This window comes from Triturus cristatus, chromosome 7, assembly GCF_964204655.1.
Source record: "Triturus cristatus chromosome 7, aTriCri1.1, whole genome shotgun sequence".
Lineage (NCBI taxonomy): Eukaryota > Metazoa > Chordata > Amphibia > Caudata > Salamandridae > Triturus > Triturus cristatus.
The window spans coordinates 732,594,156-732,616,572 of NC_140590.1; positions in this window are offsets into that span (position 1 = coordinate 732,594,156).

Consider the following 22,417-nt stretch of genomic DNA (forward strand, 5'->3'; position numbering starts at 1 on the left):
AGGCATGCCTATAATCTCCAGTTTTCATGGGACACACAGGCATGCCTATAATCTCCGGTCTCTTCATGGGACACACAGGCATGCCTATAATCTCCGGTCTCTTCATGGGACACACAGGCATGCCTATAATCTCCGGTCACTTAATGGGACACTCAGGCATGCCTATAATCTCCGGTCTCTTCATGGGACACACAGGCATGCCTATAATCTCCGGTCTCTTCATGGGACACACAGGCATGCCTATAATCTCCGGTCTCTTCATGGGACACACAGGCATGCCTATAATCCTAGTTTTCTTCATGGGACACACAGGCATGCCTAAAATCCAAGGTCTCTTCATGGGACACACAGGCATGCCTATAATCCGAGGTCTCTTCATGGAACACACAGGCATGCCTATAATCCGAGGTCTCTTCATGGGGCACACAAGCATGCCTATAATCTCCGGTCTCTTCATGGGACACACAGGCATGCCTATAATCTCCGGTCTCTTCATGGGACATACAGGCATGTCTATAATTTCCGGTCTCTTAATGGGACACACAGGCATGCCTATAATCTCTGGTCTCTTCATGGGACACACATGCATGCCTATAATCTCCGGTCCCTTTATGGGACACACAGGCATGCCTATAATCCTAGTTCTCTTCATGGGACACACAGGCATGCCTATAATCTGAGGTCTCTTCATGGGACACACAAGCATGCCTATAATCTCCGGTCTCTTCATGGGACACACAGGCATGCCTACAATCTCCCGTCTCTTCATGGGACACACAGGCATACCCATAAACCGAGGTCTCTTCATGGAACACACAGGCATGCCTATAATCTGTGGTCTCTTCATGGGACACCCAGGCATCCCTATAATCGGAGGTCTCTTCATGGGACACACAGTCATGCTGATAATCTTCGGTCTCTTCATGGGACACACAGGCATGCCTATAATCTCTGGTCTCTTCATGGGACACACAGGCATGCCTATAATCTCCGGTCTCTTTATGGGACACACAGGCATGCCTATAATCTCTGGTCTCTTCATGAGACTCACAAGCATGCCTATAAACTTCGGTCTCCATTGGACACACAGGCATGCCTATAATCTCCGGTCTCTTCATGGGACACACAGGCATGCCTATAATCTCCGGTCTCTTCATGGGACACACAGCCATGCCTATAATATGATTTCTCTTCATGGGACACACAGGCATGCCTAAAATCTGAGATCTCTTCATGGGACACACAGGTATGCCTACAATCTCCGGTCTCTTCATGGGACACACAGGCATGCCTACAATCTCCGGTCTCTTCATGGGACACACAGGCATGCCTATAATCTCCATTCTCTTCATGGGACACAGGCATGCCTATAATCTCCGGTCTCTTCATGGGACACACAGGCATGCATATAATCTCTGGTCTCTTCATGGGACACACAGGCATTCCTATAATCCGAGGTCTCTTCATGGGACACACAGACATGCCTATAATCCGAGGTCTCTTCATGGGACACACAGGCATGCCTATAATCCGAGGTCTCTTCATGGGACATGCAAGCATGCCTATAATCTCCGGTCTCTTCATGGGACACACAGGCATGCCTATAATCTCTGGTCTCTTCATGGGACACACAGGCATGCCTATAATCTCCGGTCTCTTAATGGGACACACAGGCATGCCTATAATCTCTGGTCTCTTCATGGGACACACAGGCATGCCTATAATCTCCGGTCCCTTATGGGACACACAGGCATGCCTATAATCCTAGTTTTCTTCATGGGACACACAAGCATGCCTATAATCTCCGGTCTCTTCATGGGACACACAGGCATGCCTACAATCTCCCTTCTCTTCATGGGACACACAGGCATACCTATAATCTCCGGTCTCTTCATGGGACACACAGGCATGCCTATAATCTCCGGTCTCTTCATGGGACACACAGGCATGCATATAATCTCCGGTCTCTTCATGGGACACACAGGCATGCCTATAATCTCTGGTCTCTTCATGGAACACACAGGCCTGCCTATAATCTGAGGTCTCTTCATGGGGCACACAGGCATGCCGATAATCTCCAGTCTCTTCATGGGACACAAAGGCATGCCTATAATCTATGGTCTCTTCATGGGACACACAGTCATGCCTATACTCCGAGGTCTCTTCATGGGACACACAGACATGCCTATAATCTGAGGTCTCTTCATGGGACACCCAGGCATCCCTATAATCGGAGGTCTCTTCATGGGGCACACAGGCATGCCGATAATCTCCGGTCTCTTCATGGGACACAAAGGCATGCCTATAATCTACGGTCTCTTCATGGGACACACAGGCATGCCTATAATCTCCGGTCTCTTCATGGGACTCACAAGCATGCCTATAATCTTCGGTCTCTTCATGTGACACACAGGCATGCCTATAATCTCCAGTCTCTTCTTGGGACACACAGGCATGTCTATAATCTCCGGTCTCTTCATGGGACACAGGGGCATGCCTATAAACTCGGTCTCTTCATGGGACGCACAGGCATGCCTATAATCCGAGTTCTCTTCATGGGACACACAGGCATGCCTATATTCTGAGATCTCTTCATGGGACACACAAGCATGCCTATAATCTCCGGTCTCTTCATGGGACACACAGGCATCCCTACAATCTCTGGTCTCTTCATGGGACACAAAGGCATGCCTATAATCTCCGGTCTCTTCATGGGACACAGAAGCATGCCTATAATCTCCGGTCTCTTCATGGGACACACAGGCATGCCTATAATCTCTGGTCTCTTCATGGGACACACAGGCATGCCTATAATCTCCAGTCTCTTCATGGGACCCACAGGCATACCTATAATCTCCGGTCTCTTCATGGGACACACAGGCATGCCTTTAATCTGAGGTCTCTTCATGGGACACACAGGCATGCCTATAATCTCGCTCTCTTCATGGGACACACAGGCATGCCTATAATCTCCGGTGTCTTCATGGGACACACGGCCATGTCTATAATTTCCGTTCTCTTCATGGGACACACAGGCATGCCTATAATCTCCAGTCTCTTCATGGGACACACAGGCATCCCTACAATCTCTGGTCTCTTCATGGGACACAAAGGCATGCCTATAATCTCCGGTCTCTTCATGGGACACACAGGCATGCCTATATTCTGAGATCTCTTCATGGGACACACAAGCATGCCTATAATCTCCGGTCTCTTCATGGGACACACAGGCATCCCTACAATCTCTGGTCTCTTCATGGGACACAAAGGCATGCCTATAATCTCCGGTCTCTTCATGGGACACAGAAGCATGCCTATAATCTCCGGTCTCTTCATGGGACACACAGGCATGCCTATAATCTCTGGTCTCTTCATGGGACACACAGGCATGCCTATAATCTCCAGTCTCTTCATGGGACCCACAGGCATACCTATAATCTCCGGTCTCTTCATGGGACACACAGGCATGCCTTTAATCTGAGGTCTCTTCATGGGACACACAGGCATGCCTATAATCTCGCTCTCTTCATGGGACACACAGGCATGCCTATAATCTCCGGTGTCTTCATGGGACACACGGCCATGTCTATAATTTCCGTTCTCTTCATGGGACACACAGGCATGCCTATAATCTCCAGTCTCTTCATGGGACACACAGGCATGCCTATTATCTCGGTCTCTTCATGGGACACACAGGCATGCCTATAATCTCGGTCTTTTCATGGGACACACAGGCATGCCTATAATCTCTGGTCTCTTAATGAGACACACAGGCATGCCTATAATCTGAGGTCTCTTCATGGGGCACACAGGCATGCCGAAATCTCCGGTCTCTTCATGGGAAACACAGGCATGCCTATAATCTCCGGTCCCTTCATGGGACACACAGGCTTGCCTATAATCTCTGGTCTCTTCATGGGACACAGGCATGCCTATAATCTCCAGTCTTCATGGGACACATGCATGCCTATAATCTCCAGTTTTCATGGGACACACAGGCATGCCTATAATCTCCGGTCTCTTCATGGGACACACAGGCATGCCTATAATCTCCGGTCTCTTCATGGGACACAAAGGCATGCCTATAATCTCCGGTCACTTAATGGGACACTCAGGCATGCCTATAATCTCCGGTCTCTTCATGGGACACACAGGCATGCCTATAATCTCCGGTCTCTTCATGGGACACACAGGCATGCCTATAATCTCCGGTCTCTTCATGGGACACACAGGCATGCCTATAATCCTAGTTTTCTTCATGGGACACACAGGCATGCCTAAAATCCAAGGTCTCTTCATGGGACACACAGGCATGCCTATAATCTCTGGTCCCTTCATGGGACACACAGGCATGCCTATAATCCTAGTTCTCTTCATGGGACACACAGGCATGCCTATAATCTTCGGTCTCTTCATGCGACACACAAGCATGCCTATAATCTCTGGTCGCTTCATGGGATACACAGGCATGCCTATAATCTCCGGTCTCTTCATGGGACACACAGGCATGCCTGTAATCTTCGGTCTCTTCATGGGACACCCAGGCATCCCTATAATCGGAGGTCTCTTCATGGGGCACACAGGCATGCTGATAATCTCCGGTCTCTTCATGGGACACACAGGCATGCCTATAATCTCCTTTCTCTTCATAGGACACACAGGCATGCCTATAATCTCTGGTATCTTCATGGGACTCACAAGCATGCCTATAATCTTCGGTCTCTTCATGGGACACACAGGCATGCCTATAATCACTGGTCTCTTCATGGGACACACAGGCATGCCTATAATCTCCGGTCTCTTCATGGGACACACAGGCATGCCTATAATCTCCGTTCTCTTCATGGGACACACAGGCATGCCTATAATCTCCGGTCTCTTCATGGGACACACAGGTATGCATATAATTTCTGGTCTCTTCATTGGACACACAGCCATTCCTATAATCCGAGGTCTCTTCATGGGACACACAGGCATGCCTATAATCCGAGGTCTCTTCATGGGACACACAGACATGCCTATAATCCAAGGTCTCTTCATGGAACACACAGGCATGCCTATAATCCGAGGTCTCTTCATGGGGCACACAAACATGCCTATAATCTCCGGTCTCTTCATGGGACACACAGGCATGCATATAATCTCTGGTCTCTTCATGGGACACACAGGCATGCCTATAATCTCCGGTCTCTTCATGGAACACACAGGCCTGTCTATAATCTGAGGTCTCTTCATGGGACACACAGGCATGCCCATAATCCGAGGTCTCTTCGTGGGACACACTCATGGGACACCCAGGCATCCCTATATTCGGAGGTCTCTTCATGGGACACACAGGCATGCCTATAATCCTAGTTTTCTTCATGGGACACACAGGCGTGCCTAAAATCCAAGGTCTCTTCATGGGACACACAGGCATGCCTATAATCTCTGGTCCCTTCATGGGTCACACAGGCATGCCTATAATCCTAGTTCTCTTCATGGGACACACAGGCATGCCTATAATCTTCGGTCTCTTCATGCGACACACAAGCATGCCTATAATCTCCGGTCGCTTCATGGGATACACAGGCATGCCTATAATCTCCGGTCTCTTCATGGGACACACAGGCATGCCTGTAATCTTCGGTCTCTTCATGGGACACCCAGGCATCCCTATAATCAGAGGTCTCTTCATGGGGCACACAGGCATGCTGATAATCTCCGGTCTCTTCATGGGTCACACAGGCATGCCTATAATCTCCGGTCTCTTCATGGGACACACAGGCATGCCTATAATCTCCGGTATCTTCATGGGACTCACAAGCATGCCTATAATCTTCGGTCTCTTCATGGGACACACAGGCATGCCTATAATCACTGGTCTCTTCATGGGACACACAGGCATGCCTATAATCTCCAGTCTCTTCATGGGACACACAGGCATGCCTAAAATCCAAGGTCTCTTCATGGGACACACAGGCATGCCTATAATCTCTGGTCCCTTCATGGGACACACAGGCATGCCTATAATCCTAGTTCTCTTCATGGGACACACAGGCATGCCTATAATCTTCGGTCTCTTCATGCGACACACAAGCATGCCTATAATCTCTGGTCGCTTCATGGGATACACAGGCATGCCTATAATCTCCGGTCTCTTCATGGGACACACAGGCATGCCTGTAATCTTCGGTCTCTTCATGGGACACACAGGCATGCCTATAATCACTGGTCTCTTCATGGGACACACAGGCATGCCTATAATCTCCGGTCTCTTCATGGGACACACAGGCATGCCTATAATCCGAGTTTTCTTCATGGGATACACAGGCATGCCTATAATCTGAGATCTCTTCATGAGACACACAAGCATGCCTATAATCTCTGGTCTCTTCATGGGACACACAGGCATGCCTACAATCTTTGGTCTCTTCATGGGACACAGGCATGCCTATAATCTCCGTTCTCTTCATGGGACACACAGGCATGCCTATAATCTCCGGTCTCTTCATGGGACACACAGGCATGCATATAATTTCTGGTCTCTTCATTGGACACACAGCCATTCCTATAATCCGAGGTCTCTTCATGGGACACACAGGCATGCCTATAATCCGATGTCTCTTCATGGGACACACAGACATGCCTATAATCCAAGGTCTCTTCATGGAACACACAGGCATGCCTATAATCCGAGGTCTCTTCATGGGGCACACAAACATGCCTATAATCTCCGGTCTCTTCATGGGACACACAGGCATGCATATAATCTCTGGTCTCTTCATGGGACACACAGGCATGCCTATAATCTCCGGTCTCTTCATGGAACACACAGGCCTGTCTATAATCTGAGGTCTCTTCATGGGACACACAGGCATGCCCATAATCCGAGGTCTCTTCGTGGGACACACTCATGGGACACCCAGGCATCCCTATATTCGGAGGTCTCTTCATGGGACACACAGGCATGCCTATAATCCTAGTTTTCTTCATGGGACACACAGGCGTGCCTAAAATCCAAGGTCTCTTCATGGGACACAGAGGCATGCCTATCATCTCTGGTCCCTTCATGGGTCACACAGGCATGCCTATAATCCTAGTTCTCTTCATGGGACACACAGGCATGCCTATAATCTTCGGTCTCTTCATGCGACATACAAGCATGCCTATAATCTCCGGTCGCTTCATGGGATACACAGGCATGCCTATAATCTCCGGTCTCTTCATGGGACACCCAGGCATCCCTATAATCAGAGGTCTCTTCATGGGGCACACAGGCATGCTGATAATCTCCGGTCTCTTCATGGGACACACAGGCATGCCTATAATCTCCGGTCTCTTCATGGGACACACAGGCATGCCTATAATCTCCGGTATCTTCATGGGACTCACAAGCATGCCTATAATCTTCGGTCTCTTCATGGGACACACAGGCATGCCTATAATCACTGGTCTCTTCATGGGACACACAGGCATGCCTATAATCTCCAGTCTCTTCATGGGACACACAGGCATGCCTATAATCCGAGTTTTCTTCATGGGATACACAGGCATGCCTATAATCTGAGATCTCTTCATGAGACACACAAGCATGCCTATAATCTCCGGTCTCTTCATGGGACACACAGGCATGCCTACAATCTTTGGTCTCTTCATGGAACACAGGCATGCCTATAATCTCCGTTCTCTTCATGAGACACACAGGCATGTCTATAATCTCCGGTCTCTTCATGGGACACACAGGCTTTCCTATAATCCGAGGTCTCTTCATGGAACACACAGGCATGCCTATAATCCGAGGTCTCTTCATGGGGCACACAAGCATGCCTATAATCTCCGGTCTCTTCATGGGACACACAGGCATGCCTATAATCTCCGGTCTCTTCATGGGACATACAGGCATGTCTATAATTTCCGGTCTCTTAATGGGACACACAGGCATGCCTATAATCTCTGGTCTGTTCATGGGACACACATACATGCCTATAATCCTAGTTCTCTTCATTGGACACACAGGCATGCCTATAATCTGAGGTCTCTTCATGGGACACACAAGCATGCCTATAATCTTCGGTCTCTTCATGGGACACACAGGCATGCCTACAATCTCCCGTCTCTTCATGGGACACACAGGCATGCCTATAATCTCCGGTCTTTTCATGGGACACACAGGCATGACTATAATCTCCGGTTTCTTCATGGGACACACAGGCATGCATATAATCTCCGGTCTCTTCATGGGACACACAGGCATGCCTATAATCTCCGGTCTCTTCATGGAACACATAGGCCTGTCTATAATCTGAGGTCTCTTCATGGGACACACAGGCATACCCATAAACCGAGGTCTCTTCGTGGGACACACAGGCATGCCTATAATCCGTGGTCTCTTCATGGGACACCCAGGCATCCCTATAATCGGAGGTCTCTTCATGGGACACACAGTCATGCCGATAATCTCCGGTCTCTTCATGGGACACACAGGCATGCCTATAATCTCTGGTCACTTCATGGGACACACAGGCATGCCTATAATCTCTGGTCTCTTCATGGGACACACAGGCATGCCTATAATCTCTGGTCTCTTCATGAGACTCACAAGCATGCCTATAATCTTCGGTCTCCATGGGACACACAGGCATGCCTATAATCTCTGGTCTCTTCATGGGACACACAGGCATGCCTATAATCTCCGGTCTCTTCATGGGACACACAGCCATGCCTATAATATGATTTCTCTTCATGGGACACACAGGCATGCCTATAATCTGAGATCTCTTCATGGGACACACAGGTATGCCTACAATCTCCGGTCTCTTCATGGGACACACAGGCATGCCTACAATCTCCGGTCTCTTCATGGGACACACAGGCATGCCTATAATCTCCGTTCTCTTCATGGGACACAGGCATGCCTATAATCTCCGGTCTCTTCATGGGACACACAGGCATGCATATAATCTCTGGACTCTTCATGGGACACACAGGCATTCCTATAATCCGAGGTCTCTTCATGGGACACACAGACATGCCTATAATCCGAGGTCTCTTCATGGGACACACAGGCATGCCTATAATCCGAGGTCTCTTCATGGGACACGCAAGCATGCCTATAATCTCCTGTCTCTTCATGGGACACACAGGCATGCCTATAATCTCTGGTCTCTTCATGGGATACACAGGCATGCCTATAATCTCCGGTCTCTTAATGGGACACACAGGCATGCCTATAATCTCTGGTCTCTTCATGGGACACACAGGCATGCCTATAATCTCCGGTCCCTTATCGGACACACAGGCATGCCTATAATCCTAGTTTTCTTCATGGGACACACAAGCATGCCTATAATCTCCGGTCTCTTCATGGGACACACAGGCATGCCTACAATCTCCCTTCTCTTCATGGGACACATAGGCATGCCTATAATCTCCGGTCTCTTCATGGGACACACAGGCATGCCTATAATCTCCGGTCTCTTCATGGGACACACAGGCATGCATAAAATCTCCGGTCTCTTCATGGGACACACAGGCATGCCTATAATCTCCGGTCTCTTCATGGAACACACAGGCCTGCCTATAATCTGAGGTCTCTTCATGGGACACACAGTCATGCCTATAATCCGAGGTCTCTTCATGGGACACACAGACATGCCTATAATCTGAGGTCTCTTCATGGGACACCCAGGCATCCCTATAATCGGAGGTCTCTTCATGGGGCACACAGGCATGCCGATAATCTCCGGTCTCTTCATGGGACACAAAGGCATGCCTATAATCTACGGTCTCTTCATGGGACACACAGGCATGCCTATAATCTCCGGTCTCTTCATGGGACTCACAAGCATGCCTATAATCTTCGGTCTCTTCATGGGACACACAGGCATGCCTATAATCTCCGGTCTCTTCTTGGGACACACAGGCATGCCTATAATCTCTGGTCTCTTCGTGGGACACACAGGCATGCCTTTAATCTGAGGTCTCTTCATGGGACACACAGGCATGCCTATAATCTTGGTCTCTTCATGGGACACACAGGCATGCCTATAATCTCCAGTGTCTTCATGGGACACACGGCCATGTCTATAATTTCCGTTCTCTTCATGGGACACACAGGCTTGCCTATAATCTCCAGTCTCTTCATGGGACACACAGGCATGCCTAATATCTCGGTCTCTTCATGGGACACACAGGCATGCCTATAATCTCGGTCTTTTCATGGGACACACAGGCATGCCTATAATCTCTGGTCTCTTAATGAGACACACAGGCATGCCTATAATCTGAGATCTCTTCATGGGGCACACAGGCATGCCGAAATCTCCGGTCTCTTCATGGGACACACAGGCATGCCTATAATCTCCGGTCTCTTCATGGGACACACAGGCATGCCTATAATCTCCAGTTTTCATGGGACACACAGGCATGCCTATAATCTCCGGTCTCTTCATGGGACACACAGGCATACCTATAATCCTAGTTTTCTTCATGGGACACACAGGCATGCCTAAAATACAAGGTCTCTTCATGGGACACACAGGCATGCCGAAATCTCCGGTCTCTTCATGGGACACACAGGCATGCCTATAATCTCGGCCTCTTCATGGGACACACAGGCATGCCTATAATCTCCGGTGTCTTCATGGGACACACGGCCATGTCTATAATTTCCGTTCTCTTCATGGGACACACAGGCATGCCTATAATCTCCAGTCTTCATGGGACACACAGGCATGCCTATTATCTCGGTCTCTTCATGGGACACACAGGCATGCCTATAATCTTGGTCTTTTCATGGGACACACAGGCATGCCTATAATCTCTGGTCTCTTAATGAGACTCACAAGCATTCCTATAATCTTCGGTCTCCATGGGACACACAGGCATGCCTATAATCTCTGGTCTCTTCATGGGACACACAGGCATGCCTATAATCTCTGGTCTCTTCATGGGACACACAGCCATGCCTATAATACGATTTCTCTTCATGGGACACACAGGCATGCCTATAATCTGAGATCTCTTCATGGGACACACAGGTATGCCTACAATCTCCGGTCTCTTCATGGGACACACAGGCATGCCTACAATCTCCGGTCTCTTCTTGGGACACACAGGCATGCCTATAATCTCCGTTCTCTTCATGGGACACAGGCATGCCTATAATCTCCGGTCTCTTCATGGGACACACAGGCATGCATATAATCTCTGGACTCTTCATGGGACACACAGGCATTCCTATAATCCGAGGTCTCTTCATGGGACACACAGACATGCCTATATTCCAAGGTCTCTTCATGGGACACACAGGCATGCCTATAATCCTAGCTTTCTTCATGGGACACACAGGCGTGCCTAAAATCCAAGGTCTCTTCATGGGACACACAGGCATGCCTATAATCTCTGGTCCCTTCATGGGTCACACAGGCATGCCTATAATCCTAGTTCTCTTCATGGGACACACAGGCATGCCTATAATCTTCGGTCTCTTCATGCGACACACAAGCATGCCTATAATCTCCGGTCGCTTCATGGGATACACAGGCATGCCTATAATCTCCGGTCTCTTCATGGGACACACAGGCATGCCTGTAATCTTCGGTCTCTTCATGGGACACCCAGGCATCCCTATAATCAGAGGTCTCTTCATGGGGCACACAGGCATGCTGATAATCTCCGGTCTCTTCATGGGACACACAGGCATGCCTATAATCTCCGGTCTCTTCATGGGACACACAGGCATGCCTATAATCTCCGGTATCTTCATGGGACTCACAAGCATGCCTATAATCTTCGGTCTCTTCATGGGACACACAGGCATGCCTATAATCACTGGTCTCTTCATGGGACACACAGGCATGCCTATAATCTCCAGTCTCTTCATGGGACACACAGGCATGCCTAAAATCCAAGGTCTCTTCATGGGACACACAGGCATGCCTATAATCTCTGGTCCCTTCATGGGACACACAGGCATGCCTATAATCCTAGTTCTCTTCATGGGACACACAGGCATGCCTATAATCTTCGGTCTCTTCATGCGACACACAAGCATGCCTATAATCTCTGGTCGCTTCATGGGATACACAGGCATGCCTATAATCTCCGGTCTCTTCATGGGACACACAGGCATGCCTGTAATCTTCGGTCTCTTCATGGGACACACAGGCATGCCTATAATCACTGGTCTCTTCATGGGACACACAGGCATGCCTATAATCTCCGGTCTCTTCATGGGACACACAGGCATGCCTATAATCCGAGTTTTCTTCATGGGATACACAGGCATGCCTATAATCTGAGATCTCTTCATGAGACACACAAGCATGCCTATAATCTCTGGTCTCTTCATGGGACACACAGGCATGCCTACAATCTTTGGTCTCTTCATGGGACACAGGCATGCCTATAATCTCCGTTCTCTTCATGGGACACACAGGCATGCCTATAATCTCCGGTCTCTTCATGGGACACACAGGCATGCATATAATTTCTGGTCTCTTCATTGGACACACAGCCATTCCTATAATCCGAGGTCTCTTCATGGGACACACAGGCATGCCTATAATCCGAGGTCTCTTCATGGGACACACAGACATGCCTATAATCCAAGGTCTCTTCATGGAACACACAGGCATGCCTATAATCCGAGGTCTCTTCATGGGGCACACAAACATGCCTATAATCTCCGGTCTCTTCATGGGACACACAGGCATGCATATAATCTCTGGTCTCTTCATGGGACACACAGGCATGCCTATAATCTCCGGTCTCTTCATGGAACACACAGGCCTGTCTATAATCTGAGGTCTCTTCATGGGACACACAGGCATGCCCATAATCCGAGGTCTCTTCGTGGGACACACTCATGGGACACCCAGGCATCCCTATATTCGGAGGTCTCTTCATGGGACACACAGGCATGCCTATAATCCTAGTTTTCTTCATGGGACACACAGGCGTGCCTATAATCCTAGTTCTCTTAATGGGACACACAGGCATGCCTATAATCTTCGGTCTCTTCATGCGACACACAAGCATGCCTATAATCTCCGGTCGCTTCATGGGATACACAGGCATGCCTATAATCTCCGGTCTCTTCATGGGACACACAGGCATGCCTGTAATCTTCGGTCTCTTCATGGGACACCCAGGCATCCCTATAATCAGAGGTCTCTTCATGGGGCACACAGGCATGCTGATAATCTCCGGTCTCTTCATGGGACACACAGGCATGCCTATAATCTCCGGTCTCTTCATGGGACACACAGGCATGCCTATAATCTCCGGTATCTTCATGGGACTCACAAGCATGCCTATAATCTTCGGTCTCTTCATGGGACACACAGGCATGCCTATAATCACTGGTCTCTTCATGGGACACACAGGCATGCCTATAATCTCCAGTCTCTTCATGGGACACACAGGCATGCCTATAATCCGAGTTTTCTTCATGGGATACACAGGCATGCCTATAATCTGAGATCTCTTCATGAGACACACAAGCATGCCTATAATCTCCGGTCTCTTCATGGGACACACAGGCATGCCTACAATCTTTGGTCTCTTCATGGAACACAGGCATGCCTATAATCTCCGTTCTCTTCATGGGACACACAGGCATGTCTATAATCTCCGGTCTCTTCATGGGACACACAGGCTTTCCTATAATCCGAGGTCTCTTCATGGGACACACAGACATGCCTATAATCCGAGGTCTCTTCATGGAACACACAGGCATGCCTATAATCCGAGGTCTCTTCATGGGGCACACAAGCATGCCTATAATCTCCGGTCTCTTCATGGGACACACAGGCATGCCTATAATCTCCGGTCTCTTCATGGGACATACAGGCATGTCTATAATTTCCGGTCTCTTAATGGGACACACAGGCATGCCTATAATCTCTGGTCTGTTCATGGGACACACATGCATGCCTATAATCTCCGGTCCCTTCATGGGACACACAGGCATGCCTATAATCCTAGTTCTCTTCATTGGACACACAGGCATGCCTATAATCTGAGGTCTCTTCATGGGACACACAAGCATGCCTATAATCTTCGGTCTCTTCATGGGACACACAGGCATGCCTACAATCTCCCATCTCTTCATGGGACACACAGGCATGCCTATAATCTCCGGTCTTTTCATGGGACACACAGGCATGACTATAATCTCCGGTTTCTTCATGGGACACACAGGCATGCATATAATCTCCGGTCTCTTCATGGGACACACAGGCATGCCTATAATCTCCGGTCTCTTCATGGAACACATAGGCCTGTCTATAATCTGAGGTCTCTTCATGGGACACACAGGCATACCCATAAACCGAGGTCTCTTCGTGGGACACACAGGCATGCCTATAATCCGTGGTCTCTTCATGGGACACCCAGGCATCCCTATAATCGGAGGTCTCTTCATGGGACACACAGTCATGCCGATAATCTCCGGTCTCTTCATGGGACACACAGGCATGCCTATAATCTCTGGTCTCTTCATGGGACACACAGGCATGCCTATAATCTCTGGTCTCTTCATGGGACACACAGGCATGCCTATAATCTCTGGTCTCTTCATGAGACTCACAAGCATGCCTATAATCTTCGGTCTCCATGGGACACACAGGCATGCCTATAATCTCTGGTCTCTTCATGGGACACACAGGCATGCCTATAATCTCCGGTCTCTTCATGGGACACACAGCCATGCCTATAATATGATTTCTCTTCATGGGACACACAGGCATGCCTATAATCTGAGATCTCTTCATGGGACACACAGGTATTCCTACAATCTCCGGTCTCTTCATGGGACACACAGGCATGCCTACAATCTCCGGTCTCTTCATGGGACACACAGGCATGCCTATAATCTCCGTTCTCTTCATGGGACACAGGCATGCCTATAATCTCCGGTCTCTTCATGGGACACACAGGCATGCATATAATCTCTGGACTCTTCATGGGACACACAGGCATTCCTATAATCCGAGGTCTCTTCATGGGACACACAGACATGCCTATAATCCGAGGTCTCTTCATGGGACACACAGGCATGCCTATAATCCGAGGTCTCTTCATGGGACACGCAAGCATGCCTATAATCTCCTGTCTCTTCATGGGACACACAGGCATGCCTATAATCTCTGGTCTCTTCATGGGATACACAGGCATGCCTATAATCTCCGGTCTCTTAATGGGACACACAGGCATGCCTATAATCTCTGGTCTCTTCATGGGACACACAGGCATGCCTATAATCTCCGGTCCCTTATGGGACACACAGGCATGCCTATAATCCTAGTTTTCTTCATGGGACACACAAGCATGCCTATAATCTCCGGTCTCTTCATGGGACACACAGGCATGCCTACAATCTCCCTTCTCTTCATGGGACACATAGGCATGCCTATAATCTCCGGTCTCTTCATGGGACACACAGGCATGCCTATAATCTCCGGTCTCTTCATGGGACACACAGGCATGCATATAATCTCCGGTCTCTTCATGGGACACACAGGCATGCCTATAATCTCCGGTCTCTTCATGGAACACACAGGCCTGCCTATAATCTGAGGTCTCTTCATGGGACACACAGTCATGCCTATAATCCGAGGTCTCTTCATGGGACACACAGACATGCCTATAATCTGAGGTCTCTTCATGGGACACCCAGGCATCCCTATAATCGGAGGTCTCTTCATGGGGCACACAGGCATGCCGATAATCTCCGGTCTCTTCATGGGACACAAAGGCATGCCTATAATCTACGGTCTCTTCATGGGACACACAGGCATGCCTATAATCTCCGGTCTCTTCATGGGACTCACAAGCATGCCTATAATCTTCGGTCTCTTCATGGGACACACAGGCATGCCTATAATCTCCAGTCTCTTCTTGGGACACACAGGCATGCCTATAATCTCTGGTCTCTTCGTGGGACACACAGGCATGCCTTTAATCTGAGGTCTCTTCATGGGACACACAGGCATGCCTATAATCTTGGTCTCTTCATGGGACACACAGGCATGCCTATAATCTCCAGTGTCTTCATGGGACACACGGCCATGTCTATAATTTCCGTTCTCTTCATGGGACACACAGGCTTGCCTATAATCTCCAGTCTCTTCATGGGACACACAGGCATGCCTAATATCTCGGTCTCTTCATGGGACACACAGGCATGCCTATAATCTCGGTCTTTTCATGGGACACACAGGCATGCCTATAATCTCTGGTCTCTTAATGAGACACACAGGCATGCCTATAATCTGAGATCTCTTCATGGGGCACACAGGCATGCCGAAATCTCCGGTCTCTTCATGGGACACACAGGCATGCCTATAATCTCCGGTCTCTTCATGGGACACACAGGCATGCCTATAATCTCCAGTTTTCATGGGACACACAGGCATGCCTATAATCTCCGGTCTCTCATGGGACACACAGGCATACCTATAATCCTAGTTTTCTTCATGGGACACACAGGCATGCCTAAAATACAAGGTCTCTTCATGGGACACACAGGCATGCCGAAATCTCCGGTCTCTTCATGGGACACACAGGCATGCCTATAATCTCGGCCTCTTCATGGGACACACAGGCATGCCTATAATCTCCGGTGTCTTCATGGGACACACGGCCATGTCTATAATTTCCGTTCTCTTCATGGGACACACAGGCATGCCTATAATCTCCAGTCTTCATGGGACACACAGGCATGCCTATTATCTCGGTCTCTTCATGGGACACACAGGCATGCCTATAATCTTGGTCTTTTCATGGGACACACAGGCATGCCTATAATCTCTGGTCTCTTAATGAGACTCACAAGCATTCCTATAATCTTCGGTCTCCATGGGACACACAGGCATGCCTATAATCTCTGGTCTCTTCATGGGACACACAGGCATGCCTATAATCTCTGGTCTCTTCATGGGACACACAGCCATGCCTATAATACGATTTCTCTTCATGGGACACACAGGCATGCCTATAATCTGAGATCTCTTCATGGGACACACAGGTATGCCTACAATCTCCGGTCTCTTCATGGGACACACAGGCATGCCTACAATCTCCGGTCTCTTCTTGGGACACACAGGCATGCCTATAATCTCCGTTCTCTTCATGGGACACAGGCATGCCTATAATCTCCGGTCTCTTCATGGGACACACAGGCATGCATATAATCTCTGGACTCTTCATGGGACACACAGGCATTCCTATAATCCGAGGTCTCTTCATGGGACACACAGACATGCCTATATTCCAAGGTCTCTTCATGGGACACACAGGCATGCCTATAATCCGAGGTCTCTTCATGGGACACGCAAGCATGCCTATAATCTCCGGTCTCTTCATGGGACACACAGGCATGCCTATAATCTATGGTCTCTTCATGGGACACACAGGCATGCCTATAATCTCCGGTCTCTTAATGGGACACACAGGCATGCCTATAATCTCTGGTCTCTTCATGGGACACACAGGCATGCCTATAATCTCCGGTCCCTTATGGGACACACAGGCATGCCTATAATCCTAGTTTTCTTCATGGGACACACAAGCATGCCTATAATCTCTGGTCTCTTCATGGGACACACAGGCATGCCTACAATCTCCCTTCTCTTCATGGGACACACAGGCATGCCTATAATCTCCGGTCTCTTCATGGGACACACAGGCATGCCTATAATCTCCGGTCTCTTCATGGGACACACAGGCATGCATATAATCTCCGGTCTCTTCATGGGAGACACAGGCATGCCTATAATCTCCAGTCTCTTCATGGAACACACAGGCCTGCCTATAATCTGAGGTCTCTTCATGGGACACACAGTCATGCCTATAATCCGAGGTCTCTTCATGGGACACACAGACATGCCTATAATCTGAGGTCTCTTCATGGGACACCCAGGCATCCCTATAATCGGAGGTCTCTTCATGGGGCACACAGGCATGCCGATAATCTCCGGTCTCTTCATGGGACACAAAGGCATGCCTATAATCTACGGTCTCTTCATGGGACACACAGGCATGCCTATAATCTCCGGTCTCTTCATGGGACTCACAAGCATGCCTATAATCTTCGGTCTCTTCATGGGACACACTGGCATGGCTTTAATCTCCGGTCTCTTCTTGGGACACACAGGCATGCCTATAATCTCCAGTCTCTTCATGGGACACACAGGCATGCCTATAATCCGAGGTCTCTTCATGGGACACAGGGGCATGCCTATAAACTCGGTCTCTTCATGGGACGCACAGGAATGCCTATAATCCGAGTTCTCTTCATGGGACACACAGGCATGCCTATATTCTGAGATCTCTTCATGGGACACACAAGCATGCCTATAATCTCCGGTCTCTTCATGGGACACACAGGCATCCCTACAATCTCTGGTCTCTTCATGGGACACAAAGGCATGCCTATAATCTCCGGTCTCTTCATGGGACACACAGGCATGCCTATAATCTCCGGTCACTTCATGGGACACACAGGCATGCCTATAATCTCTGGTCTCTTCATGGGACACACAGGCATGCCTATAATCTCCAGTCTCTTCATCGGACACACAGGCATACCTATAATCTCCGGTCTCTTCATGGGACACACAGGCATGCCTTTAATCTGAGGTCTCTTCATGGGACACACAGGCATGCCTATAATCTCGGTCTCTTCATGGGACACACAGGCATGCCTATAATCTCCGGTGTCTTCATGGGACACATGGCCATGTCTATAATTTCCGTTCTCTTCATGGGACACACAGGCATGCCTATAATCTCCAGTCTTCATGGGACACACAGGCATGCCTATTATCTCGGTCTCTTCATGGGACACACAGGCATGCCTATAATCTCGGTCTTTTCATGGGACACACAGGCATGCCTATAATCTCTGGTCTCTTAATGAGACACACAGGCATGCCTATAATCTGAGGTCTCTTCATGGGGCACACAGGCATGCCGAAATCTCCGGTCTCTTCATGGGACACACAGGCATGCCTATAATCTCTGGTCTCTTCATGGGACACACAGGCTTGCCTATAATCTCCGGTCTCTTCATGGGACACAAGCATGCCTATAATCTCCAGTCTTCATGGGACACAGGCATGCCTATAATCTCCAGTTTTCATGGGACACACAGGCATGCCTATAATCTCCGGTCTCTTCATGGGACACACAGGCATGCCTATAATCTCCGGACTCTTCATGGGACACACAGGCATTCCTATAATCTGAGGTCTCTTCATGTGACACACAGACATGCCTATAATCCGAGGTCTCTTCATGGGACACACAGGCATGCCTATAATCCGAGGTCTCTTCATGGGACACGCAAGCATGCCTATAATCTCCGGTCTCTTCATGGGAACACAGGCATGCCTATAATCTCTGGTCTCTTCATGGGATACACAGGCATGCCTATAATCTCCGGTCTCTTAATGGGACACACAGGCATGCCTATAATCTCTGGTCTCTTCATGGGACACACAGGCATGCCTATAATCTCCGGTCCCTTATGGGACACACAGGCATGCCTATAATCCTAGTTTTCTTCATGGGACACACAAGCATGCCTATAATCTCTGGTCTCTTCATGGGACACACAGGCATGCCTACAATCTCCCTTCTCTTCATGGGACACACAGGCATGCCTATAATCTCCGGTCTCTTCATGGGACACACAGGCATGCCTATAATCTCCGGTCTCTTCATGGGACACACAGGCATGCATATAATCTCCGGTCTCTTCATGGGACACACAGGCATGCCTATAATCTCCGGTCTCTTCATGGAACACACAGGCCTGCCTATAATCTGAGGTCTCTTCATGGGACACACAGTCATGCCTATAATCCGAGGTCTCTTCATGGGACACACAGACATGCCTATAATCTCTGGTCTCTTAATGAGACACACAGGCATGCCTATAATCTGAGGTCTCTTCATGGGGCACACAGGCATGCCGAAATCTCCGGTCTCTTCATGGGACACACAGGCATGCCTATAATCTCCGGTCTCTTCATGGGACACACAGGCATGCCTATAATCTCTGGTCTCTTAATGAGACTCACAAGCATTCCTATAATCTTCGGTCTCCATGGGACACACAGGCATGCCTATAATCTCTGGTCTCTTCATGGGACACACAGTCATGCCTATAATCCGAGGTCTCTTCATGGGACACACAGGCATGCCTATAATCCGAGGTCTCTTCATGGGACACAGGGGCATGCCTATAAACTCGGTCTCTTCATGGGACGCACAGGCATGCCTATAATCCGAGTTCTCTTCATGGGACACACAGGCATGCCTATATTCTGAGATCTCTTCATGGGACACACAAGCATGCCTATAATCTCCGGTCTCTTCATGGGACACACAGGCATCCCTACAATCTCTGGTCTCTTCATGGGACACAAAGGCATGCCTATAATCTCCGGTCTCTTCATGGGACACACAGGCATGCCTATAATCTCCGGTCTCTTCATGGGACATACAGGCATGCCTATAATCTTTGGTCTCTTCATGGGACACACAGGCATGCCTATAATCTCCAGTCTCTTCATGGGACACACAGGCATACCTATAATCTCCGGTCTCTTCATGGGACACACAGGCATGCCTATAATCTCCGATCTCTTCATGGGACACAAAGGCATGCCTATAATCTACGGTCTCTTCATGGGACATACAGGCATGTCTATAATTTCCGGTCTCTTAATGGGACACACAGGCATGCCTATAATCTCTGGTCTCTTCATGGGACACACATGCATGCCTATAATCTCCGGTCCCTTCATGGGACACACAGGCATGCCTATAATCTCCGGTCTCTTCATGGGACTCACAAGCATGCCTATAATCTCCGTTCTCTTCATGGGACACACAGGCATGTCTATATTCTCCGGTCTCTTCATGGGACACACAGGCTTTCCTATAATCCGAGGTCTCTTCATGGGACACACAGACATGCCTATAATCCGAGGTCTCTTCATGGAACACACAGGCATGCCTATAATCCGAGGTCTCTTCATGGGGCACACAAGCATGCCTATAATCTCCGGTCTCTTCATGGGACACACAGGCATGCCTATAATCTCCGGTCTCTTCATGGGACATACAGGCATGTCTATAATTTCCGGTCTCTTAATGGGACACACAGGCATGCCTATAATCTCTGGTCTCTTCATGGGACACACATGCATGCCTATAATCTCCGGTCCCTTCATGGGACACACAGGCATGCCTATAATCCTAGTTCTCTTCATGGGACACACAAGCATGCCTATAATCTTCGGTCTCTTCATGGGACACACAGGCATGCCTACAATCTCCCGTCTCTTCATGGGACACACAGGCATGCCTATAATCTCCAGTCTTTTCATGGGACACACAGGCATGACTATAATCTCCGGTTTCTTCATGGGACACACAGGCATGCATATAATCTCCGGTCTCTTCATGGGACACACAGACATGCCTATAATCTCCGGTCTCTTCATGGAACACATAGGCCTGTCTATAATCTGAGGTCTCTTCATGGGACACACAGGCATACCCATAAACCGAGGTCTCTTCGTGGGACACACAGGCATGCCTATAATCCGTGGTCTCTTCATGGGACACCCAGGCATCCCTATAATCGGAGGTCTCTTCATGGGACACACAGTCATGCCGATAATCTCCGGTCTCTTCATGGGACACACAGGCATGCCTATAATCTCTGGTCTCTTCATGGGACACACAGGCATGCCTATAATCTCTGGTCTCTTCATGGGACACACAGGCATGCCTATAATCTCTGGTCCCTTCATGAGACTCACAAGCATGCCTATAATCTTCGGTCTCCATGGGACACACAGGCATGCCTATAATCTCTGGTCTCTTCATGGGACACACAGGCATGCCTATAATCTCCGGTCTCTTCATGGGACACACAGCCATGCCTATAATATGATTTCTCTTCATGGGACACACAGGCATGCCTATAATCTGAGATCTCTTCATGGGACACACAGGTATGCCTACAATCTCCGGTCTCTTCATGGGACACACAGGCATGCCTACAATCTCCGGTCTCTTCATGGGACACACAGGCATGCCTATAATCTCCGTTCTCTTCATGGGACACAGGCATGCCTATAATCTCCGGTCTCTTCATGGGACACACAGGCATGCATATAATCTCTGGACTCTTCATGGGACACACAGGCATTCCTATAATCCGAGGTCTCTTCATGGGAAACAAAGACATGCCTATAATCCAAGGTCTCTTCATGGGACACACAGGCATGCATATAATCTCCGGTCTCTTCATGGGACACACAGGCATGCCTATAATCTCCGGTCTCTTCATGGAACACATAGGCCTGTCTATAATCTGAGGTCTCTTAATGCGACACACAGGCATACCCAT